Source organism: Diceros bicornis, chromosome 15 (genome assembly GCF_020826845.1).
Source record: "Diceros bicornis minor isolate mBicDic1 chromosome 15, mDicBic1.mat.cur, whole genome shotgun sequence".
In the NCBI taxonomy this organism is placed as follows: Eukaryota; Metazoa; Chordata; class Mammalia; order Perissodactyla; family Rhinocerotidae; genus Diceros; species Diceros bicornis.
In genome coordinates this window covers 43215739-43242822 of record NC_080754.1, presented here as the reverse complement: position 1 = coordinate 43242822, position 27084 = coordinate 43215739, and the positions used below count along the sequence as shown (strand labels likewise).

Here is a 27084-nt window from a genome sequence, read left to right as displayed (position 1 = left end):
GGGGAGGCAGCTGGCCACGGACAAGGGAAAATAACATTAGTTGATCCTACTCTGTGCCAAGCACTGTGCTAGGAGAAAACTGAGCCTAGAAGGTTATGATCACAAAGCTAGGACTGCACATGACCTGACTCCAATCTGGCTTCTAAGCCCATGCTCATCACTCATGGCAAACACAGCCTCCGGGTGCTAAAGAAGGAAGGACCCCGGCTTTGGGTATGAGCCTGACTGAGTCCTATTCAAGGTCTTTTCTATGGGAGGATGATCTTTTGAAAAATATTACATTGTGTTTTTCTCCTTATAATTTTCCTTTACATCTTCCAAAAGGGAAATCAGGCCATTTGCTTTCCTTTACTTCAGGGCAGTCCAGTTCCTGGACTGAAGCAGAATTTTTTTCTAAGACCTCTTGCTGGTTGGCTTCTATTTTATTAAGCCTGAAGAAAGTACTTTAGGTGTCCTGCAGGGAGGAAAAAGGGGCAAGTATCTTAAAGAACTTAAGAGAGGAGGGGGAACTTTCCAGGGGTGGGAAAAGAGAAGGAGGGTGGTGGGTTCTGATGAGAAGGAGCCTGGTGCTTAGCTTTTAGGTATTTCCCTGGCAAATTGGCCTGACCTCCAAAAGGACGACAAAAGGTGTGACTGAGGGGGCTGACTTGAACTCTGACTCCCACATTGCTGGGAAATAGAGAGAAGCTGGATTTCAAGGAACCACTTGGGGCTTGGTTGGCTGTTAGCAGTCAGCATGATAGACAGAGGGTGGAGACTCTGCCCTTGTTTTTTGGCACCACATAAGCCTTCCATATTTGGCGCCTGACACTAAGTTATCTGCCAGTTTGGTAAGAGAGATACTTGGAAACCACTTCATTTTCTTTTAAGAAAGCAAAGAAATGAGTATTCCTTGAACACCTGAGTCTGAGACTGAGATTATACACTTTACTTGCAAATCTCAATTTCTATGATTATAAGTCCTTGACTTGTTGACACACCATCAAGGTTGCCCTTCACCTTTTAATCCTCCCAGTCTCACCCTCTATACTCCACCCTCATGCCTGGGTGGTGGTTGTTCTGTGGTGAAAACTCTTCTTCAAAGTTTCTCTGAATGATAATTATAAGCATATTTCTTCTGGATACAAATGTTCAGGGAATAAGGGCCAGCCGAATGTGATTAATCCCAGGCTACTAAATAAATAGTAGGAGTGTTCTTCTCCTTTATGTCCAGGATACTCATTCCTACCACGAAATGGGTCCTGTCCCTTCAGCGGAGGCCTCCCCTCAATGAAGGCTCAGGGAAGCAGGCATCTTGACAATCTGTGTCTGAGATGCTAGAAGCACATGGAATGGCCACCACTTACCTAGATTAAGGTTAGGAATAAAATTCAACATTTCTTTTTCGATGAGTCTTTCTAGTAGAATACCAAATTGTGCAAATAGAATGATGTCAGATGGACAATGGCTAGATAAAAGACTAGAAAGAAATATGCTACCATGTTAAGAGTAATCCGTCTTTGAATGAAGGGATGATGGGTGATGTTTTTCCTGCTTCTTTATGCTTTTCCATACATCCTGAATTTTCCTCGAGTATGCATTGCTTTTATAATTTGAAAAAAGGTTAAAAGCCACAGTAAAAAGAAAAATAAATTATCTTTCCATTTTTTAATACCATGAAATCTGAACATTTAGATACTGAGGAGTTTGGAGAAAATTTTTGGAGATTCATTTTCTTGAATAGCTTTACAAAGTCACAGGTTCAGCTTGTCTGCATAGAAACTAAGAGAAATCTATCAAGTGAATTTTATAATGTTTACTGACTTTCCCAAGCCCCCTGGTGTGTGATGTGAAATGCTAATGACTTCAAGTACTTTCTAAGGCAATTACATTCCCCCAGTGAGATTCCTTGGGATCTAAAGCTATTTCAAGTCTTCTGAATGAAAGAATGAGGAAGATTTTATAATGTGTACATCTGGGTCACCAAAGGACACATCACCGTTCCTGCAGTTTCAAATTAGAGCAGTAGATGCATAAATAAGACTGCTGCGGAAAACAGGCTGAACCTCAGCTGAGGTGGGGCTGCCAAGCTCTCGTTTAATGAGATACACCAGGACTTACTGTTACCACTTAGAATTAGTTCTGCCGACTAATTAATGTGCACAGCACAGTTTCACTTAATTACAGAAGACTATTTTTAGCACAATCAATTTTCATCCAGTCTCAGAATCCAGACTTCATTCACGTAACTGCAATTAACGCTGCTTCTTTTTTCTATTTCTAATCAATTTCAGAGAAACCTGAAACATATTTGAATTTTAAACATTTTAGACATGACTGAGGGGACTTTAGGTATTGACGATGTTCTTAGCTGTTGTGGGGTTTTGGTAGATTGTTTTTTATACTCCACAGGTAATAAGTTATCTGCTTTCACCAGAAATGAGCTATTGTTTGCAATCTATTTTCATTTTTAAAAATAGTTTTTTGATTGTAACAACGGTAAATATTTGTAAAAAACTTGGGATACGCAGTATGGTGGCTAAGAACAGCTGCTTTCTCCTCAGACAGACCTGGGAACAAATGCTGTCTCTACCACTGACCTTCCGCAAGTCTCTTACTTCTCTCGGTCTCATCTTCCTTATCTTTAAAGTGAAGATACCATAGTGATCTTGGTCGTCATTATGAGGGATAAATAAGAAAGCGTATCTGTGGCATAAAGTACATGGTAAATGCTCAATAAAAGTAGGTGTGCGTATTAGTGTCTTTGTACCATTGAGAAAAATACAAAGAATGAAACAAAAATCACCCACAACCTCAAAGCTCAAATACACATCTGGAGGTATTTTGGTGTTTTAATTTGCTGTAAATACATATGCTCTTCCAGATATCTTTCCTCTTTTCATTTAAATCTTTCCCTCTACCAAATTATTCAAAAATAGGAGCAAAGTTAAAAAGATTATGGCGAAAATGGACTGTTATGTACCAATTAAAATGGTATTTATGAAGAGTTTATTACAACATGGAACAGGCCTTGAGTTATAATGTTCCTCGATAAGTAGTATGTTCACAATGATAGAAAACAACAACAAATAATGTGCCGGGGAAAAAAGGACGGCAGAGAAATGCACCAATCGCACTGCTTTCATGGGTTAGGATTACGAGTAATGGCTCCATCACCTTTCCTTGTACTTTTCAGCATTTCCCCAATTTTCTATTGCTAGCCTGTGTTATTTTGGTGACAAAGTAAGATTTGGTTAAAAAATGCTTACTTTTTTTCAATTTCAATTCCTCCATGATGTTTTCTCCAAGACCCCACACTACAGCAATCTCCCGCCTCTCTGAATTCCTTCAAAACGATATTCTGTATCAATGGTTTAGAAGAAGAGAGACGTGTGCTAGAAGCTGCCGTTATCCATGTGAACTTAAGCAAGTCATTTTAACCCATCTGTACATTATTTTCCATCATTTGTAAAGTGAGAAGACTGGGTTCATTGGACAGTAGCTCAGGCTTCTTTGTCTATGCAGATCGACTCAGAAAATCAGAATAAGAAGGAAGAAAGATCTTAGCCCAGGATCATTCTTCTTTTTTGTGAGGGGGCATCTAACCTGTTCACTGATCTCCAAAAATTGTACTTTAAAGCGTTTTCCCCAAAGTATATTTGACATTTTCCCTTTGCTTTTCGATTGTAAAACTAGAAAATAAAAATTTCTATAAGAGTCATGACAAAACTAAATATTAATTAAAACATAAAGAATAAGAAAACAAGCAATTTAATTTAAACCAGGGAATTTTAAGGGCTAGCAGCATATTATCAGTTTCCATTCACCCATTTATTTTGGTCATCCTTGAGTTAAAATAGAGATACTTTCACTTTTGTGTCAAACCTAATTGTCGATTAGAAAGATCCTGGGGTTGTGTTGTAAAAGAACTGGCTAATGTGAGATTACATGCTAATTCTGCCTGTGAGGAGTCTGACTTTCCTTTGCCTCTTTAGACATCCATTGATTAACCATCACTGAATCAAAACTTCAAAAAAAAAAAAAACCAAACAGACAACCAACCCATTCCGCGTATGCAAAAGAAAAGAGAGTACCCCTTTACATGATGAGGAATGAAAATCACTATGCAAGTTTGGATGAAGTATTTGCCACAACAAACAATTTTTGTTGAAGTGAAGTTATGTGCAGATCAGTTAGCGACCTCATTGGCCGGGGATCCGGTACCCCAGGCTGGAGAAGAGTGGCTGAAATGTCCCCACTTACCACATTTCTTGTTGACTAAGAGCTCAATATTAGTCGAAGATTCCATGTGGCTGCCCAAAGAACATATTCAACCTGGGGCTGCAGTCATAGATGTGCAGCACCTTGATTAAGGATGTGGTTGAATTTTGATTGGTCAGAATTAGTTTGACCTCTGGGCACAGTCTTGCGTGCCCCAGGTAGTGAGGGTCATTGACAAACTGGAGTCTATTCAGGCAAGAGTGTACAGGCAAGAGTAACCCTGTTTATGAAGCAAATCGCCTGGTAAAGCAAGGCTCAGAGGGGTGATGAGAGCTGAGCAAGCCAGCTTAGCCTTGTTTTGCAGACAGCAGAACTAGGATGAATGAATTGCAGTTCCAGGGAGACAGATTTTTATCAAATGCAACATGAAGCTGCCTGAAAATGGAATGGACGGCTTCCTCCTCAGAAGGATGGGTTCCCCAACATCAGAAGTCTTCAAACAGACACAGAATAGCCAGTGTGAGGAGTGCTATAAAGACGATTCACAGATCAGTTTGACCTAATAAATTCTATGGTCTCTTACAACCCTGAGTTGCAATGTTATTAATGAATTGATTTATTGAGTCAAACAGGAAGGCTCAAAATTAATAAAATCTCTATGAGATAAGAAATGGATCTGTCATGTATGCCCCTTTCTCAGTCTAAATGTATAGGGAAGAAAACACATGGGCTTTGGCATTAGGTAGAAGAGGCTGCAATCCTGGCTATGCCCTTTGTCACATGACCTTTGGCAATTTAGTTCACGTCTTTTAACTCAGTTTCCTCATCCGTAAAATGTAAAAAGTCTCTTAGGGTGGTTGTGTGGATTAAGTGAAACAATGTATGTGCAGTGCTTAGAATTTATAACATACAAGAACTAAGGAACTGGCAGTTAATGTTATTTTATCTTCATAAATGAAAAATAATATTTCTCGGATAGACAGAGGATGCAATCCCACAAACTATAAATTGGTTGGTTCAGAAGTGTTGAAAAACAAACATATTGGTACTAGCACTCGACAGATTTTCCAGTTGCCTCTGGGTTAGACAGGCTTCTTGTTTAATGGAGTCACCCATCGCTGCCGAGGTTGGCAGGCACCTGGGTGAATAGCCTGAGGCTCTCACCAAACAACATACCAGCAGGTTAGCTGCAGAAACGTGGGAAGGAAAAATAGGAAATGATGGGAAGGAGAGGAGAGGGCGCAGGAAGCTGGAAATAATGCAATACAAGGCTTGAGGATGATGTCAGAAGGCAACCAAGAGCCATTTCTAACAGAGAATCTAAGATAGTTTCCCGTTCTTTCCTTTCTATTCTTCTCCACCTGGCAAGTGGCAAAGGGGAATGGAGTATGAAAGCACAAGGAGCAAAAGGTGTTCAAATGGGCAGGGGTCCTTTTTGAAAGGGCTCTCAGGATATTCATTAGCAAATGAATGCCTCTGCAGAACCTGAAATTTCACGTGATTATATGTGGGTTTGTGGCTCCAGTGGTATTTGTATTCACAACAAAGAACAGCTCTGAAGTGCACCAGAGTGAGGTTTGGAGACTAAGCCTGGGATGTGCTGCCGCTTTGGGGGTAAGGTTTTGTGGGGCCAATTTCTTAGAGGCTGTTTACTTCTTGCAGGCCTCCTGGTGCTCTTTGCGAAACTAGTGGCGGGAGACTATAGGGCTCCTTTACCACAGGCACGAGGAGATGGGGCTGGCCCTTGGGTTTGAGCCTTGTCTCATGTTCCAAGTGACAACAAGTCATGTGATAAAGAAAGTGACATGTGGACAGTTGTAGTGTGAGCCCTGACAGTCGGCTTTTCTTTTTGTGAGGCAAGTGCCTGACTTAAGCTTTGCTTGCCAAGCCATCCACTTCAGAGAGGCATCTACTTCAAAGATGGCATCTACTTCAAAGATAAACACATTGCCAGCCACTCGACTAGACAGAGCCCCTACCTTCCCCCTAGAATCCTCTGTTTTAGAGATCTTGGTTGATTTTGATAACTGACCATTGGACCCAATTGTTTTTTCTCTTCCCACACTTTAAATTCCCACTCTTAGGTTTTAAATTCAGCAATAAAGAGTGAGACCTCAAAACTCTAGGCCTCCACCTTCGACCCCAATAAAAGCAGAACCTCAGGCCCTCTCTCTCTCTCCACTCCTATCTCACTGTGTGGCCCCAGGTGGGCCATGTAAATTCCAGGATTTGTAAGTAATAAACTTCTTTTTTTTTTTTTTCAAAGTTTCCTGATGGTTATTGCTAAGGGCATCTTGCAATCATAATAAGAACCACAAGGGCTGGTCCAGCCACAACATTGGTTATCGATAGGCTGAGACTAGCACAGAGCAATAGTGAACTACAAGCAGTGTGACTCAATTCCAGAGGGGATTTCTTTTCCTTTAGCCATGTCTACAAGTCATGAAATTTACTAGGAAACTCCTTACTAGTTTTTTTTTTTGGTGAGGAAGAGTGGCACTGAGCTAACATCTGTGCCAATCTTCTTCCACTTTATAGGTGGGATGCTGCTATAGCATGGCTTGATGAGAGGTATGTAGGTCTATGCCTGGGATCCGAACTCGCGAGCCCCGGGCTGCCAAAGCAGAGTGCGTGAACTTAACCACTATGCCACTGGGCCAGCCCTCCTACTAGTTTTAAAAAACAAGGTTTTAGAAATATTTACTAAACCCAAACTATGTGTTTGTGCTTTGCATTATAGGACTATTAACAAAACAAAACACCTAGATGTGGATGCTATTCTCAAGAGGCTCACTATCCCATGATAAAATAAAAATAGAGGCAATTGTAATTCAGGATAGGGTGAACAAATGATGCAAAAAGAGATGAAGTTGCTTGCTCAAAGTCACACTATTATTGGTAAATAAAAGAGCCAGAATTCAAGATATTTCACTCTTTCCTTTTATGGCAGATTGCATCTTCCAAAATGGGCTACAACAGTATTTCTAGTTTCCCATCCTCTTCAGAACCTTGCAACACTCCATTAAGAGATGGAGGCTATTGCCCTGTCTTTAAATGCTTGCCTTGACAAATAGAATACAATGAAAGTGACAGTGTGACTTTTGAGGCTAGATCCTAAAAGGTGATACAGATTCTGCCTGCCTCTCTCCTTTCTCTCCAGACACTCACCCTTGGAATCTAGTTCCCATGTTGGAAGGAAGCCCAGGCCTCAAAGAAAGGCCACATGTAGGTGTGTCAGCCATCTACTGCAGCTAAGGTCTCAGGTGACTACCAGCATCAGCCATCTGACACATGAGTGAGAGTGTCTTCAAATGGTTCCCACCCCTTGCCATCGCTGCTAGCCTTCAAGCCACGTTGACACCTATTGAAACAAAGATGAGCCATCTTCTCTGAGCCCTACAAATTACAGATTTCTGAGCAAAATAAATATTGTTGTTTTAAGCCACAACTATTGGAGTAATTTATTACACAGAGTAAGTGGAACATACTTTAGGTCAGCGGACTGGAGCAGGGAAGGAAGACTAGGTGTAGAGAAGGGACCTTATGACTGGGGCGTCCTTAAAGGGTTGGCAGGATAATGAAGTGTAGTAGCATTTCCCCAAAGAGTGTTCTAGAAACAAAGAGTTCTGTGGTCAAATGAGATTGAGAAACTTTAGGTTAAAAAAAAGGCTGCAAATTGGTGGCCTGTAGGCCAGATCTAGACATGTTTCTCCCCCTGCATTCTGGATGTGAAATTTCACATCAAAACTCAGATTTCAGACATTTCATGAAGATCTGTTAATATTAGGCCCACGTGTCTAGAAGCAGCAACTCTCAAGTGGTAGACGTGGTCTCCACTTCATCACAGTCCCCACTAGATCTTACCTTTACCTGCCTGAATCCTGGTAACTGAGTTTGCAACTTCTGGACAAAAGTGGACAGATTCCTTACTGCATGACTTCCCAGGATCTTCATATGCTAATGTACATTTTAAATCCCTAAGAGGAGCATATAAGCAATAGTCCCTAAATGTATTTACCTTGTAACTCTGAGTGTATGTGTGTGTGTGTGTGTGTGTGTGTGTGTGTGTGTGTGGTTAGGGTTTCCCAGAACACAGCCTGGAAAATGCTCATATAGAGACCCAGGGCATGAGCATCTGCAGTTCCACAGAGCTCTTTGGTGAGATAAATTTGGTGTATCCTGAGAAGCTATCAGGGATAGGAATTTACCACACATAGTTTGTTTCTGTATGATTGTTTCCAGTGAAACTCATCTCCAATTAGCCAGCAGGTTCTCTAATACTCACATCTGTTGTGTGAATCAGATTTCTTCAAGATTTTGTTGTTGTTATTGTTCCAGAAAAGGAAATGAAACCAAGAATGTGGAGGGTAGAATTAAAATAATTTTTGTATGTTTCTGAGGAGACAACTCATTTGATGTATTTATCTTTTCAATACTAACTAGTCATTTAAAATGGCCTTTGAAGCTATGTATAATTATGCATACAGATTGGACAAAGACTGAGAGAAACATGAAAAACTGATAACAGTTAATTTATTAGTGTAGTGAGATTTCTGGGTAGTTCCTGACCTTTCCTCCCCCAACTTTTTGATTTCGCTTATTGTTGTTGGTTTTAAAACAAATAAGAGACAATCTTTGATAAAGGAATCATTTTCAGATGACCAACAACTTTGAAGTGCTATAGTTGGTTCACGGCCTGCAAAACATGCAAACATTCTTCATATTAGGAACAGCAATGAAAAGCAGGAGTTTTGGAGTTAGAGCCCGTCAGAATCCCACCTCCACCACTTAATCGTGGTGTGACCTTGGACAAGTGACTGAATTTCTCTCTGTCCCAATTTCCCCACGTTAAATGGGAGTGACACTCACCTGACAGGGCTGCTGTGAGCACTTAGGGAAATGATCAAAGTACCGTACTGGGCTTAGAACATCAAGCCTGCCCGGGTAGCATTTATAGCTACAACTAAAGCAACCTTAGGATGTCTGGGCATGTAAACAGGTTCTTTCCTCCTCCTCTTTCCTTTGCTGCAGGGCAAGGTCAACAGAGGGATTGGTTTAGAAGCAGTTTCCTTTGTAACATTTTTTCCTGGTGATCAAGAATTTAACTTGTTATATCTAATACTCATGAGGACACCGCCTTCTGTGGTGGAAATCCCCCACCCCTGGGCCCATCCCTTAGGGGTATTTAAGAAGAAAAAAAGAAACTGGGTCAGTCATTTTGGCAGGAAAATTCAGATAGAAAAATCACTCATATTGTATTGAGCATATTGTACTGCAATTTTGACTTTCTCCCTTTATCTTTTTGACTATTTGATTGTCACCATGGTTGACCAGGTGTGAAGGCAGAGTCTAGATCCTGTTTGTTATCTTATGAGGGTATTGGGAAGGAAACTGGTTGAAGCTGCTTTCTTTGACACTGAAATCAAACTGGCTAACTCAACGGCAAGGCGAGGATGCTGAAAAGCCACCGGGAGCTCCCCTGCCCTGGATCAGGGTGGTGGGATCGCGTGGGAAGGGGGCCATGTGCATGCTCCCTTGAGCTAATACCCAGCTGTTCATAGCTACTCTGGAGCTAGGTAGTCTCTGTTACACCTACTAATGCCTTAAAAAAATTCCAGATGGTCAAAATCATCACACATTCTCCTTGTATATGGATTTATTGGCCTGTGAAGATTAATTTGGATAGAACTGGAGAAATATTTTCTCTGCCAAGGATGCTCGGCGTCGGATCTAGTTTCTTGGCAGCAGCTGCCTCATTCCCAGTATCAAAACACAGAAGAGAAGCCCAATAAAAATGCCAGGCCAGAGACTCCACCAGCCTGGGAGAAAATTTACCATAGGACCGCTCTTTTCCACAGAACCTAGCAAACAATGGAGAGGAGGCTGTGATGGATTGGCATTCTTCTATTTTCAGTTATTGGACTGTACTGGCAAGCTTTGCTGCACTTTCACAAATGATATACATAGCTTCACTGCTCTCAGGAGCTATTATGTAGTCAGGAACACATTGTGAAAGGCCAGGCACAACATTTTAAAAAAGAAATACTTAGATGTACAAGATAGCAATGCCTTTCTAATGTCTTTATGAAATACATCTTTATAAAATGCTGTCTTTATAAAATGGATTTTTTTTTCATACAGAACATCTTTTATTGAGGTGATTGTAAAATCTGAAGGGTAGTATCTTCTTAAAGTAATTTACTATATATACTTGCACATTTAATTCACTCATTTAGCCAAATTATTGACAAGCCTACTATGTAGCATGCAATGCTCTAGCCATTGTACAGCAACGAACAAGACAGATGCTGATCCTGCCACTGGAGTGTGCAGTCTAGTGGGGGCACAGACAAATGCAATACAGAACTGTAAGATAAGGCGAGAAAAGGTGCTCTGGGAGCAAAGAGGAAGGGAACCCAACCTAGCCTTGGGAGTTCAGGCATCTTCCTGGAAGCAGTAAAAGCTAACCAAGACTCTAAGAGTGAACAGTTAGCCAAGTAACGGATAACGGTGAGGAAAGGACATTTCTGATAGGAGGAACAGCACGTGCAAAAGCTGGAGGAAGATTACGTGGCCTATTCTGGGAACTGACAATTTATTATGATGTCAGTGTAGACATCAAGGTGGAAGTCAGAGTTGAGGATTAGAGGCAAGAATGGTCCAGATCATGAAGAATCTTACAGAGCTAGGTCAATGAGTTTGGACTTTATTCTAAGGAGAAGTGGGAAGTCATTATTTAGATCTGTGTTTTAGAAAGATTATTCTGACTGAAATGAAGAGAATAGAGTAAGTAAAGCATTCCATTCTCCACTCTGGAGGCAGCGAGATCAGTTACACGGCTGTTAGAGTTGTCTGTATAAGAGACGACGGTGACCAGAGCAGGGTGTTGGCAGTGGAGATGGAGAGAAATGGGTGGATTTAAGAGATGTTTAGTAGAATCAACAGCTCTTGGTATTTGACTAGATGTTGGGGGAGATATAGATGTTGCAGGGACAAAGAGAGAAAGAGACAGAGACATGAGGCTTTTCGCTTGGGGGATCCTATTCTTGAGGTAGAGAACAGAAAACGCGCAGCAGGGTGATGGTGAAGAGCTCAGATCTGGATGTGCTCAGTTTGAGGCGCCTTTAGTATGTTCGGGCATAGATGTTGAGTAGGCTGTGGGCTACATGGGTTTGGTCTCAGGAGGAAAATCAGAGCCAGAGATGTAGATTTTGAGTCATCAGCATCTGAGTAGTGACTGGAACCACATAAGGGGATGCGTTCAATCAGTGAGAGTGTGTCAGGAGAGGGGAGCTGGCTGCCTGGCGTTGCACTCCAGGGAACATCAGCAACAAGGAATAGGCAGAGGAGGAAGAACTCACTTGAGAGGAAGAAAGAGCGTGGGGTCAGAAAATCCAATGGGAGAGGATCCTTAAGTGGAGGAAATGTTTCACAGTGTCGAATGCTGTGGAGATGTTAAATTAGGCTGAAGCGCATCTGTGACCGTGAACGGTAGTGGAGATGTGGTGATTTTGTCCAGAGCAATGTCCATGGAATAGGAGTGGCAGCCAAACTGCCATGGATTGAGAGCAAATAAGAATAAAAAGACACAGGGAAATCGAGTCAAGATGGCGGCGTAAGCAGACTCGGAACTCACCTCCTCCCGTGGACACAGCCAATTTACAACTACTCGTGGAAAAATTACCCCTGAGACAGAACTGAAAACTGGATGAGAGGAACTCCTGCAACAACGGACAATCCTAACTGAGGTGGAAGAGGCAGAGACTCCCTTCTGGAGAGAAAAACGCCACCTTCACAAGCCGCCAGCTTCATGACCGCCAGGAGCAGCGCACAGGTACGCACCCTCCCTGGAGGCGCAGGGCCCTGAGCCAGGAGCGCCCCCGCTGTGGGCATATTGTGGACCCAGCACAATCTAGACCAGCGGCATAATATCTGACTGTGCCTGCTACTAAAACACTGGGGAGCACCCCCAGAAAACCCGGTTCACAAAGAAACTAAAACTGGCTCTTAAAGGGCCCGCACACAAACTCACCCGTTTCAGGAAGCATCCTAAAATCACCAGAAAGAAAGGTGCACAGTGCTTTGGTGACAAGAGACTCACCTAATAGGCCCTGAGTGCATCTCGGTGAGGGGTGAGACCTCTCCAGGGACTGGGACTTTGGCGGCGGCCATTGTTGTGGCCTGGTGTGGGCGTGCTGACACAGACGCCATTGGAGTTCTCCCTGAGGCCTGCTAGCCCAGGGTCTGCCCCACCCACTAGAGCACCGATTTAATCCAGCTCAGCCAGGGCAGGCAGCCCACCCTAGAGACTGGCCCCACCCAACAACAAGCCCTCAGGCAACTTGTGGGCCTGCATAGATTGGTGACTGGATTCTCTGCAGCCTGGCAACTTGAGCGGCGCAGGGTGTGCACAAGGAGCCGGTGGAGAGTGTGGGGCCGTGGCAGAGTATGTGGGGCTCCTGCTGTGGAGAGACTGGGTCCGCTTGGGGAGGTTGGGGCGCTCACATGGGGCAGGACTGTGTTGACTGTGTGTGTGGACCTGTGGGCGGCAGGGCTTCTCAGCCAGCCGCAGAAGACTTGTGCTTCTCAAAGACCCACATAGGAGGTTTGCCCCACCTTCCAAAACCTGAAACAATTGGGTGCTCCTGTGCCTGAGGCCAGCCCCACCCAGCTGCAATCCTCAGAGAGCTGACAAGAGACCTAATAGGCTAGAGGCTTACAGCAATTGTAAGGCCCTGAGCCTAACAACCTGCCACGGTGGGGGCCTACTCACTTAAAAGAAATACTGCAACACAAATGTGGTATTAGAACTTGCAGCCAACTGTGCTGGGGCTCCCCACACCTGATAAAGAGACTGAAGGGCCCACAACAACTACAAGCAGCTGAGCATTACAACAGCTGGCCAAGAGCATATCTCAGCCTCCCTGGGCGCCTACAGGGAGAGCAAACAGGCCACAGCAGAAGGATACACGTAGCCCACATAGGGGTCACCCCTGGAACATTGAGAACTGAGGGAAGCACACTGGAAGCCTCCTAAGCCATCACTTACATAAGGTCACCTATCCAAGAGCAGGAGACATAGCTGACCTACCTAATACGTAGACACAAGCACAGGGAAAGAGGCAAAATGAAGAGGCAAAAGAATACATTCCAAGTAAGGGAACAGGACAAAACCCCAGAAAAGGAACTAAGTGAAACAGAAATGAGCAACCTACCCGACAGAGAGTTCAAACTAAGAGTGTTAAGGATGCTCACTGATCTGGGGAGAAGAATAGATGAACTCAGTGAGAATGTCAACAAAGAAATGGAAGATATAAAAAAGAACCAATCAGAAATGAAGAATACAATACTGGAAATGAAAAATTCATTAGAGGGACTCAAAAGCAGAGTAGAGGATACAGAAGAACGGATCTGTGAGCTGGACGAAAGACTAGAAGAAATTACCCGAGGTGAACAGGTAAAAGAGAAAAGAATTAAAAAGACTGAAGACAGTCTAAGGGACCTCTGGGACAACATCAAGCGCACTAACATCCGTGTTATAGGTGTCCCGGAAGGAGAAGAGCGAGACAAGGGGTCAGAGAATCTATTTCAAGAAATAATAGATGAAAACTTCCCTAACCTAAGGAAGGAAACAGACATCCAGGTACAGGAAGCACAGAGAGCCCCAAACAAGATAAACCCAAAGAGGCCCACACCAAGACACATCATAATCAAAATGTCCAGAATTAAAGACAAAGAGAGAATCCGAAAAGCCGCAAGAGAATGTCAAGTCACATAAAAAGGAAACCCCATAAGGCTATCAGCTGACTTCTCAGCAGAAACCTTACAGGCTAGAAGAGAATGGCACAATATATTTAAAGTGCTAAAAGGAAAAAACTTACAGCCAAGAATACTCTACCCAGCAAGGTTATCATTCAAAATGGAAGGAGAGATCACAATTTTCCCAGACAAGCAAAAATTAAAGGAGTTTGTCACCAAGAAACCAGTGCTACAAGAAATGTTAAAGGGACTGATTTAAGGGGAAAAGAAAAGACCGCAAATAGGAAAAACTATCTGTTTCCATGATTAGAACATAATGGATACATATGCACAACAAAGAGGTTAGATATGATATCAAAAACATGAGGGAGGAGGGGAGTTAAAGAGTACAGCTTTCAGACAGAGGTCAAACTAAAGTGACCATCAATTCTGTATAGAAGAAGAAAGGAACAGAGAAGGACTACTAAAACACTGAGAAAAAAAAAAAGTTAAAAAATGGCAGTAAGTACATACTTATCAATAGCTACTTTAAACGTCAATGGACTAAATGCTCCAATTAAAAGGCATAGGGTGGCTGACTGGATAAAAAAACAAGACCCATATATATGCTGCATACAAGAGACACACTTCAGACCTAAAGACACTCACAAACTGAAAGTGAAGGGATGGAAAAAGATACTCCATGCAAATGGCAATGAAAAGAAAGCTGGGGTAGCAGTACTCATATCAGACAAAATAGACTTTAAAACAAAAACTGTAAAAAGAGACAAAGAAGGGCATTACATAATGATCAAGGGAACAATCCAACAAGAGGATATAACACTTGTAAATATCTACGCACCCAATGTAGGTGCACCTAAATATATAAAGCAATTATTAACAGACATAAAAACAGAAATAGACAGTAACACAATAATAGTAGGGGACTTTAACACTCCACTTACACCAACGGATAGATCATCCAAACAGAAGATCAATAAGGAAACATTGGCCTTAAACGACACACTAGAACAGATGGACCTAGTAGATATATACAGAGCATTCCATCCAAAAACCGAAGAATACACGTTCTTTTCAAAGGCACATGGAACATTCTCCAGGATTGATCACATATTAGGCCACAAAACAAGTCTCCATAAATTTAAGAAGATTGAAATAATACCAAGCATCTTTTCTGACCACAACGGTATGAAACTAGAAATCAACTATAGGAAGAAAATCAGAAAAGCCACAAATACATGGAGATTAAACAAAATGCTACTGAACAATGACTGGGTTAACGAAGAAATCAAAGAAGAAATCAAAAAATACCTGGAGACAAATGAAAATGAAACTACGACATGCCAGAATTTATGGGATACAGCAAAAGCAGTTCTAAGAGGGAAGTTTATAGCGATACAGGCCTATCTCAACAAACAAGAAAAATCTCAAATAAACAATCTAACAATGCACCTGAAGGAACTGGAAAAACAAGAACAAACAAAGCCCAAAATCAGTAGAAGAAGGGAAATAATAAAAATCAGAGCAGAAATAAATGAAATAGAGACCAAAAAAACAATAGAAAAAATTAATAAAACCAAGAGCTGGTTCTTTGAAAAGATCAACAAAATTGACAAACCTTTAGCTAGACTCACCAAGAAAAAAAGAAGGCACAAATAAGTAAAATCAGAAATGAAAGAGGAGAGGTTACAACAGACACCTCAGAAATACAAAAGATTATAAGAGAATACTATGAAAAGCTATATGCCAACCAATTCGACAATCTGGAAGGAATGGATAAATTCTTAGAATCATACAACCTTCCAAAACTGGATCAAGAAGAAGTAGAGAATTTGAATAGACCAATCACCAGTAAGGAGATCGAAACAGTAATCACAAACCTCCCCAAAAATAAAAGTCCAGGACCAGACGGCTTCCCTGGTGAATTCTACCAAACATTCAAAGAAGACTTAATACCTATCCTTCTCAAACTCTTCCAAAAAATTGAGGAGGGGAGGAAGCTCCCTAACTCATTCTACGAAGCTGACATTACCCTGATACCAAAACCAGACAAGGACAACACAAAAAAAAAGAAAACTACAGGCCAATATCACTGATGAACATCGATGCAAAAATCCTCAATAAAATACTAGCAAATCACATACAACAATACGTTAAAAAGATTATACACCATGATCAAGTGGGATTTATTCCAGGGCTGCAGGGATGGTTTAACATTCGCAAATCAATCAATGTAATACACCACATTAATAAAATGAAGAATAAAAATCACATGATCATCTCAATAGATGCAGAGAAAGCATTTGACAAGATACAGCATCCATTTATGATAAAAACTCTAAATAAAATGGGTATAGAAGGAAAGTACCTCAACATAATAAAGACCATATATGAGAAACCCACAGCTAATATCATCCTCAATGGTGAAAAACTGAAAGCCATCCCTCTAAGAACAGGAACCAGACAAGAATGCCCACTGTCACCACTCCTATTTAACATAGTACTGGAAGTCCTAGCCAGAGCAATCAGGCAAGAGAAAGAAATAAAAGGGATCCAAATTGGAAAGGAAGAAGTGAAACTGTCACTATTTGCAGATGACATGATTTTATATATAGAAAACCCTAAAGAATCCACCAGAAAACTTTTAGAAGTAATAAACGAATATGGTAAAGTTGCAGGATACAAAATCAACATACAAAAATCAGTTGCATTTCTGTACACTAACAACAAAGTAGCAGAAAGAGAAATTAAGAATACCATCCCATTTACAATTGCAACAAAAAGAATAAAATACCTAGGAATAAACTTAACCAAAGAGGTGAAAGATCTGTACACCGAAAACTATAAAACATTTCTGAAAGAAATTGAAGAAGACACAAAGAAATGGAAAGATATTCCGTGCTCTTGGATTGGAAGAATTAACATAGTTAAGATGTCCATACTTCCTAAAGCCATCTATAGATTCAATGCAATCCCTATCAAAGTTCCAACAACATTTTTCACAGAAATAGAACAAAGAATCCTAAAATTTATATGGAACAACAAAAGACCCCGAATAGCTAAAGGAATCCTGAGAAAAAAGAACAAAGCTGGAGGTATCACACTCCCTGATTTCAAAATATACTACAAAGCTGTAGTAACCAAAACAGCATGGTACTGGCACAAAAACAGACACACAGATCAATGGAATAGAATTGAAAGCCCAGAAATAAACCCACACATCTATGGACAGCTAATCTTTGACAAAGGAGCCAAGAACATACAATGGGGAAAAGAAAGTCTCTTCAACAAATGGTGTTGGGAAAACTGGATAGCCATATGCAAAAAAATGAAAGTAGACCCTTACCTTACACCATACACAAAAATTAACTCCAAATGGATTAAAGACTTGAATGTAAGACCTGAAACTGTGAAACTTCTAGAAGAAAACATAGGCAGTACGCTCTTCGACATCAGTCTTAGCAACATCTTCTCAAACACCACGTCTGACCGGGCAAGAGAAACAATAGAAAAAATAAACAAATGGGACTACATCAAACTAAAAAGCTTCTGCACAGCAAAGGAAACCATCAACAAAACGAAAAGACAACCTAACCATTGGGAGAAGATATTTGCAAACCATACTTCTGATAAGGGCTTAATCTCCAAAATATATAAAGAACTCATGCATCTTACCAACAAAAAAACTACCAACCCAATTAAAAAATGGGCAAAAGACCGGAACAGACATTTCTCCAAAGAAGATACACAGATGGCCAACAGACACATGAAGAGATGTTCAAAATCATTAACTATCAGGGAAATGCAAATCAAAACTACAATGAGATATCACCTGACGCCCGTCAGAATGGCTATGATTGACAAGACAGGAAACAATATGTGTTGGAGAGGATGTGGAGAGAAGGGAACTCTCATACACTGCTGGTGGGAGTGCAAACTGGTGCAGCCACTATGGAAAACAGTATGGAGATTCCTCAAAAAATCAAGGATAGAACTACCATATGATCCAGCTATCCCACTGCTGGGTATTTATCCAAAGAACTTGAAAACACCAATTTGCAGAGGTACATGCACCCATGTGTTCATTGCAGTGTTATTCACAATAGCCAAAACTTGGAAGCAACCTAAGTGCCCATCAAGGGATGAATGGATAAAGAAGATGTGGTATATATACACAATGGAATACTACTCAGCCATAAGAAACGATGAAATCCAGCCATTTGTGACAACATGGATGGACATTGAGTGTATAATGCAAAGTGAAATAAGTCAGAGGGAGAAGGTCAAATACCGTATGATTTCCTTCATTAAGTAGTAGATAATAACAACAATAAACAAACACATAGGGACAGAGATTGGATTGGTGGTTACCAGAGGGGAAGGGGGGAGGGAGGAGGGTGAAAGGGATAATTCGGTACATGTGTGTGGTGATGGGTTGTAATTAGTATTTTGGTGGTGAACATGATGTAATCTATGCAGAAATAGAAGTACAATGATGAACACCTGAAATTTTTACAATGTTATAAACCAATGTTACTGCAATAAACAAAAAATTAAAAAAAAATAAATAAAATAAAAAGAATAAAAAAACACACACACTGTCATACATTGTAACGATAAACACAACCATCTTTGGAGTGTTGTGGAGTTATCGAAACTACTATGAAGTAGCTGAAAAATCCTGATCTTCATTTAATTTGCTTTTTTCCCCTAAATTTCATGCATTTATACCTACCCACCCACCCATCTACCCACCTACCTAGCTACTTATCTATCTATCTCTATATCTATCTATCTCTGTATCCATCTATCTATCTATCCATCTATCTATCTATCTATCTATCTATCTATCTATCTATCTATCTATCTATCTATCTATCTTTAACTGTTAAACCAAATGCCTTATTTGAATCGTAGCCAAGGCTAAGAATGAGAGGTGGGGTAGGGAAAGGAACAGCTATGTTTTCTTCTCCTGTTTAGTGTCTCATAGAATCTGAGCACCACACCAAGAAGGAAGAAGCCTTAGGAGTATCTAGCCCAACCCTTCCCTATGAGGATGAATTGTGGGGGCTGGGGCAGAACAGAGAGAAATTAGGAGCCTATTGCAGTAATCTGGGTTGGGATCAGGATGATTACAATGGGAATAGAGAGGAAAGAGGAAATCAGAGATTTTTCTAAGTGAAGAAATAAGAGGATTTAGTGACAAAACTGCATTGCTTCTTACTAACAGCAACAATATTGTCACCTTGAATATGTATAATTTTTAAAGAGCTTTCAAGTGTGTTAACTTATTTGACCTTCATAAGCGACTTGTCCAAGGTCACTAGCTTAATAACCGAATCAGGGCCAGACCCACATCACCTAATGCCTACTCTTACATCCTTTTCATTAATGCAATCTGGTTTCCCTCATCCTACTCTGCAGTTCTAACCTGTCCTAAGTATTAAGGTTCAGTCAATGTTGCTTGGCAAATACCATCTTGGTTGGAGGAAAAAGCAGAACAGAGCCCTTCTGCTTGTCTCTTGTCATTTAATCTTCTGAGACAAACCAAGTTCATTCTGTTTAGAAATATAAGGTCACTGATACTGCACTCAGCTTCTTTTCTATCAGGAATGAAGGAAACTACAATGGAATGTTAAAATGGGATTCTCTCAGTCTGAGTTTCAGCTGCAGTTTCAAAAAAAGGAGAGAAAAAACAATGAAACAGAAGGTGATTGACTACCTATGCAGGACTTGCAAAAGGAATGGTTATATATATATATAATGTTTATTATATTTATATTATATATATATTTTTTCTCCAACATTTAGCCTATAATCTTTATACAAGGGGTAGAGTTGAAGGGGCTAGGGGAGAGCATTCTATGAAGTGAATGGTCAAGGACGTGTGTTTCTCAAAACCAGGGTTGGGCCACCCAGGGTTGAGCCAACCTGTAGCCATCTTGAATTTTATCCAAGAGGACTTCCTGGAAAGGTGAGGATTGGTGACTGTCTTACTGGAACTGTAGTTCGCTATTCCCAGTAGGAATCTCTGAGAGACCCACAAAACCAGAACATGAGAGAATGTACTCGTGTTAAATATCCCACGGAGCTCGGAGAACACTTATGCCAGGCCGTGACTGTACCTGCCACACAGGGCTGGGCTCCTTACTCTCCTCCTCGCTGCTCTGGTCCCACCCTGGAGGGCTCAGAAACTGTGACTATTGAGTGGAGGGGGAGGAAGTGGAGCCAGGAGAGAGAAGGTTCACCTGGTGGCTTCCCCACTACAGAGGATCAGGTCTAAACGCGCTCCTAACTTGGGGAGGTGAAAAGCTCTAAACTATGAATATGGAAGGAGTCATGTCATTATTATAGAGAATTGGATATCTCAGTTATTGAAACAACACTGTCCTTGAGACCAAAAGTATCTGGAGTACTTTGTATTATCTTAGTGTGATTAGAATAGCTATGGAACTCTTATGGGTTGAATTGTGTTCCCCAAAAAGATATGATGAAGTCCTATCCTCTGGTATTTGTGAATGTGATCTTATTTGAAAATAGGGTCTTTGCAGATATAAGCAAATTCATATGAGGTTCTTATGGTGCGCCCTTAATCCAGTATCACTGGTGTCCTTATAAGAAGAAGGGAATTTGGACACAGACACAAGGGGAAGACAGCCATGTGTGGATGGAGGAGAGATTGGAGTGACGCTGCCACAAGACAAGGATCACCTGGGGCTACCATAAACTGGAAGAGGCAAGGAACGATCCTCCCCTAGAGGCTTTGGAGAGAGCAAGGTCCTGCCAACACCTTGATTTCTGATTTCTAGCCTCCAGAACTGTGAGACAACAAATTTCTTCTGTTTTAAGCCTCGCAGTCTGTGGTGCTTTGTTACGATGCTGTAGGACACTAATACAGGGGACCAACCTGTGATTTCAGTCAGAGGCTTGGATAAAACTGGCTCACAAATGGGGTTTGAATGGGCAGAAGAGAAAATGGAGTTTTCCTTTACACTTACCCTATCAAGTTCTGCCCATGAAATGAGATGATAGCCAAGACCCAGTGCCTGGCAGGTGCTCCACAAATACCTGTTGAAGGAATGGTTTCCTGAGCTTACTGGGATTTACACTTTCTTGCACCCTATTTCATTTAATTCCTCAAATGGGCTTAAGCACATGATTTTCATTTTTATAAATGAGGAAGCTGATGTCACAGAGATTAAATAACTTGCCCAAAGAGAATGGCTTATAGTGCGGAACTGAGATTTGAATGTAGGTCTCCCTGACTCCAATCTGTCCTTTTCCCCTCCATTATCATTAGATTAGTCCAGAAAAAATTAGGTAGATGTCCAATGGCCTGTGTCCTCTTATAGTTCACGTTCAGAGAACTATACCTCATTTGAAATGATTTCTTAGAATCTGGATGCAAGAATATATTTTCTTGGTAATTTTGGTTCTAAAAAGACTAACTGAAAAGTCTATCTATAGGAAAACAGGCAGAGAATAATGTTGTGAAGCTCAAATGAATTCGACATGTATTAAACCCTACATTCTATGTCCGTGCTACATTCTTGGACCATGAAGCTGAAAAAGACAGTTCTTGACTTCAAGGAACTCACAGTCACCTGGAAGGAATTTTTGGGGGTGTTGAAAAGTATTCTGGACCAGAAGTTAGAAGACATGGACTCTTGTCCTGGTGCCGTTACTCCTTAGGAGTGTGGTCTCAGCCAAACCAAATAACCTTTTCTCATTTCCAAATGTTTGGAAAATTTTTCTGTAAACTGTGAAGAGTTACACCAGAGTCAAGTGATGTTATTGTTTTTCATAAAAACACTTTTCTTGTATGATTTGAATGTCCAAAGAGATACGACACAATTTATCAGTCAATAATGGATGCTGCTAACTAGCTGAGCACAAACAATGTTATTAAAGGTCTGTGAGGACAAAACCACATTAGGGACTATTTTTTTCCTTGGAGACAGAGCCTGTGATTTATTTTTTAAAAGGATATTTAGAATCTGAAGAACATTGCTGACTCAAGAGGAATGTAAAGGTCAATCGTTGCATCTAAGCTATGCTGTCATGACATTTGAATAATTAAAAGGTTGTTTTCAGAGATAATTGCCGTCCCACATTTTAGCTAAGTATTTAATGACAATAAACTATAAACATGCTCTATTTTCATATGGGGAACTCCTCAGAGCCTATTAACTGTCCAGATGTAGGGAATAGAAGGAATAAAATGAATTTAAATTAGAGATCACCCAAATCTTTCAAACTATACTAAAGTGGGTGTTAAGATCATATTTCAGAGACTTCCTAAAACCCATTCAAAATATGAGAGGAGAGGATTTTTATTTCATTTAGTCATTTTTATTTGGGTTGATATTTTTTGATAAAATATTTAAAAATTAAAAATTTATGTAAGGCTCTTCCTTATAGACACATTAGAAAAAAATAGATAAACAAAAAGAAAAAAGAACTCTCTTAATTTTACTACCTAGATATAATAACTGGGAGCACTTTGGTAAATCTTATTTTAGGCTTTCCTCCTATGTCGACATATAAAAACTACTGCTCAGGAACTCTGAGTCTCAGGGCCAGTTACTTTCTTCTCTGAGCTCTAGTTTTTTAACCTATAAAAAGGAGTTAAAATACTTACCTCATAGGGTCGTCATGAGGAGTAAATTTCATCATACTTATAAAATATTTAGCAGAGCAGCTGGAGCATAATGAATGCTCAATAAATGTTAGTTATGATTATTTTATTATTTATTTGTGAAAATGGAACCTTACTGTACATGTGGTTGTGTAGCCTTTTATTATGGACATATTTACATGTCAATAAATATACAACTATTATATCATTTTAATGACCCTGTAGTATCCCATTATATAGATTTATCTTAATACATTCCACCTTTTCCTATTATTGCTATTAAAAAATTTGCGTCATATATCCTTGGGCATGTATCTTTATGCACATGAGTGATTATTTCTTTAGGATTATTAAGGAACTGCTGGGTCAAAAGGCACGAATATCTTGATGCCTTTGATATTTATTGCGAAATTGCCTTTCAGAAATATTTTACAAGTCCATTCTTCCACTAGCGGTATTAATATTTTAAAAAATTATTTGCCACAGTGGCCACTAATGAGGCAGAATATTTTTTTTTTCACATATGTATTCCTCGTTGCTGGGAAATTTGTAAAACTGTCTCTAGCTGGTGGGAAGACTTTCAGTGATTCAATTTATTTTATGGTCATAGGGCTACTCAGCTTGCATATTTCTTCTTGAGTCAGTACTGGTAAATCATATTCTACAAAGAATTATTCCATTACTCTAAATTTTTCAACTTTTGACATTTTTTTTTACTACCTTTAAATTGGTTTTATCATTAGATATGGCTCCTTTTTCACTTCTAATAATATTTATTTGTGTCTTTTCTCTTTTTTCTTAACATTATCAGAAGTTTGTCAATTTTACTAGTCTTAAAAAAAAATTCAAGCTTTTGGCTTTGTTGTTCCTCTCTATTATAGCTTTGTTTTCCAGTTTATTAATTTCTGCTCTTATTGTTATTGTTTTCTTATTCTCATTTTCTTTGGGTTAATTGTTCTTTCTCTAACTTTTCTGATGTCTTAAGTTGATGCTTTATCTCCCAATGTTTAGTCTTCTCTCCAAATTAAGTATTTAAGAGTATCTAGTGCCCTTGAAATATTGCTTTATCTACCTTCTACAAGTTTCGTTTTGTAACATTTTGGTATTATTCAGTTGTAAGAATTTATTAATTTCCGTTATGATTTCTTTTGAGGCCAATAACATTCAGTTATACTGAAGTGTGTTTAAACGACCAAATATATGGAGTTTTGCATGTGGTCAGAGAACATGATTTACATGAAACGAATCTTTTGAAATGTGTTCAGACTTGTCGTATGGCATGATCGAATTAGGTAACTATTCCAGGTGTGCTTGGAAAGAATGTATATTCTGCACTTGTGTGCAGCATTTTATGTATGTCCACTAGATTAAAGCTTCTGTATCTTTACTGATCTCTTTCTGCATGATATCAGTTTCTTAGAGAGGCATATTATAATATCCATTATGATGGCAGATTTATTCATTTCTCCTTGTAGTTTTGTGCATTATTGCTTTATATATTTTGAATAGATCTTTTTAGTTGTATACAAGTTTGGAATGGTTTTATCTTCCTGTGCATTGAACTTTCTTATATTAGTTAGAAATCCTTTTTGCGTTTAGAAATCCTTTTTGCCTTGAGGTTTTTTTTTTTTGCCAGATACCAATAGCTACGTCAGCGTTCTTTTGGTGTGGTGTATATTTGCCTAGTCTATATTTTCCATGATTCTTCTTTCAGACTTTTGGTGTCCTTATGTTTTAGGTGTCTTTTATAAACAGTCTAGAATTAGTTTTATTTTAAATCTAGTCCTCTAATCTTTGCCATTTAATTGGAGAGATAGGTTAATTTACACAATAACTGATATATCTGGATTTATTCTCCATCTTATCTTGTGCTTTCTATTTGTCCTACCTTTTAAGTATTTTTCTCCTTTTCTGCCTTTTTTTGGAATGACTAAGGTTTTTCTTTTCCTTTAATTCCATTTTATTCTCTTTTAATAGCCTGTAAGTCATATATTCCATTTCTATCATTTTTGTGGTTACCCTTAAAAATATAACATGTATATTTAAAAGTCTAAAATTAATAAATATATTTATATTCCTCCTGAATAACACAAAACTTTGGACTCTAATTGCAATTATTACTATATTTTTTCTAAAAGTTCTATTTTTTCCAAATTTGCCTGGTTACTTTTGATAGTCATTTGTCCTTTACTTATGTTTTCAATTCCTTCTTTTATTTATTTAAATATGTGAAACATTCTTCTTTTATAATCTATATCTGATAATTCTCAAGTCATTGAGATATGATCTTTTTGTTTGTTGCTTCTGCTGACTCTCATTCATGGTCTCCTTTCTTATGTGTTTTAGGATACCTGATTTTGAACATATATATTTTTGGAAATTTATCTGAAAATTTCTTGAGGCTTGGTGAGAAGCATTCCTTTAGAGAGAATGCGTGTGCTTGTTTATGCAACTGTGCGTATGCATGTGTGTGTATGTATGAGTTTATGCATGTATTTTAAGGATGTATGTGTGTTTATGTACGTGTCTTAATGTACATATGTATACGTATTTCTGTATGTTTATATATGTATCTATGTGTATGTATGTTTATATATGTGTGTGTTTAAGTATGTGTGTCTATGTGTGCGCACGTATTCATGTTTGGCAGGCAGTGGAGGTGCTACCACAAGGGGCTACTTTAAATTGAATTCTTGGCTTGATATTTTTAGGACTGTGCAGGTTGTGTGAATTACAGCCTAACTTGCATGAAGACTGCTTATTGTTCCAGATTCTCTTAGGAGACTCCTCCCTGCCCAATACTGTATTTTTTTAGAACTCCTCAAAGTTTCTGGTCTGTTAATGCATCCTTTTTTTTTTTTAATAATTTTATTTATTTATTTATTTTTCCCCCAAAGCCCCAGTAGATAGTTGCATGTCATAGCTGCATATCCTTCTAGTTGCTGTATGCGGGACGCGGCCTCAGCATGGCCAGAGAAGCAGTGTGTCAGCGCGCGCCCGGGATCCGAACCCGGGCCGCCAGCAGCAGAGTGCGCGCACCCAACCGCTAGGCCACAGGGCCGGCCCTGTTAATGCATCCTTATCTATTACTAATAACTGATACACATTTCCCCTCTAGTTTATCCTTCATTGAAGTGTGGCCCTTCAAGGTCCCTGCCTTTTTAAAAACTTAACTCCCCACTTTTTTGGGGCCCAAGATTTTGTTTATTATCACCAGTGTGACTGTTGAAATCCATAGCTGCAGATAAAAGGGATTAGCAGATAATTTAAGGTAGCTGCTAGCATTAGTGCTTGCTCATACTCGGAATTTATGTTCCTACTTCATATTGCTGCCCTCTAAGGACTTCTCTTACTCTATTTCAAGCTAATCCACACATTTAAAAAGATGGTTTTAATATTTAACATTTTATTTAAATATTAATATTTATAATACAAGAGTTGAAGGGTACCTATTCTACCATATTGCAGAACTTTTATTGTACTTCTACCTTTTTATTTTCTATGTTTTGAGTATATATTCAATGCACAAAGATTCATAATTATTATATCTTCAGTGTAAAATTTACCTTTAATCAGTATAAACTTTTGCTTATTCCATTTAATCCTCTTTGGTTTAAATTCTCCTTTATCCAGTAATGTGTCTAGTATAGCTTTGCCCTTCTCATTACTATAACTTTTCTGGATAATTTTGTTTAATTTTATGCATAATTTTGTTTTCTGTATAATTTTGTTTATTTGTATTTCTTTTAAAAACATTTAGTTATATTTTATTTTTGAAACTGTGAAGAGTGTCTTTGTTTTCCAATGGAAGAATTTAACTCATATTTATTGTGAAAATTGAGATAAGACGACTTACTTTTCTCTTCCCCCCATCATTTGCCATATGGATAAGCTTCTCTTTCTCTTTGTCCTTTATTAATTAGGAAGTATTACATTAATTTTTATTGCATTAGTAGTTAATATTCAATTAAAAATAATTTTGACCTTTTATTTCTCTACCAATTCAACAACAAATATAATATTGAATTCCTTCATTTAAGGTGAGAGATTTATAATCCCTTTTACTCCTTTCCACTTCTACCTTGGCTTTCTGGTGTTTGCTGAAAAATCAAGTTTTTAGACCTCGATTGTTAATAAAGACATTATGTGTGTTTTCTTTCAAGAATAGTTTTAGAATACTTTTAGAAATTTTCAAAGTTTCTGGCATTTTAGTGGTATCCATTTCTATTAGCCAGTACCCATAAAGACTTTTTTCCACCTGTGTTTTGTTTCTTTGGTTATTTCAATAATAAGTCAGAACAGAGGAATTAAAAACAGGTTAAAATCAGAGAAATAAAGTTTGTAATTAAGAAAATTAAATTTCCCTTAAATTGTGTTTAACTTGGATGTACCAGGGCTGCCTCTACATATTGATACATCCTTAAAACACATGAATCCAACTTCAAGTGTATTAAAGAATAATGGAGATGTTTATCATAGCTTTTCTT

General features: G+C 39.2%; 1 protein-coding gene across 1 annotated transcript in view; it reads right to left on the bottom strand.

Annotated features, from left to right (window-relative positions):
* Positions 1–27084, bottom strand: part of PEX5L (peroxisomal biogenesis factor 5 like) — a 92640-nt gene that overhangs the window by 15702 nt on the left and 49854 nt on the right. The gene's annotated exons all lie outside the window — the stretch shown is intronic.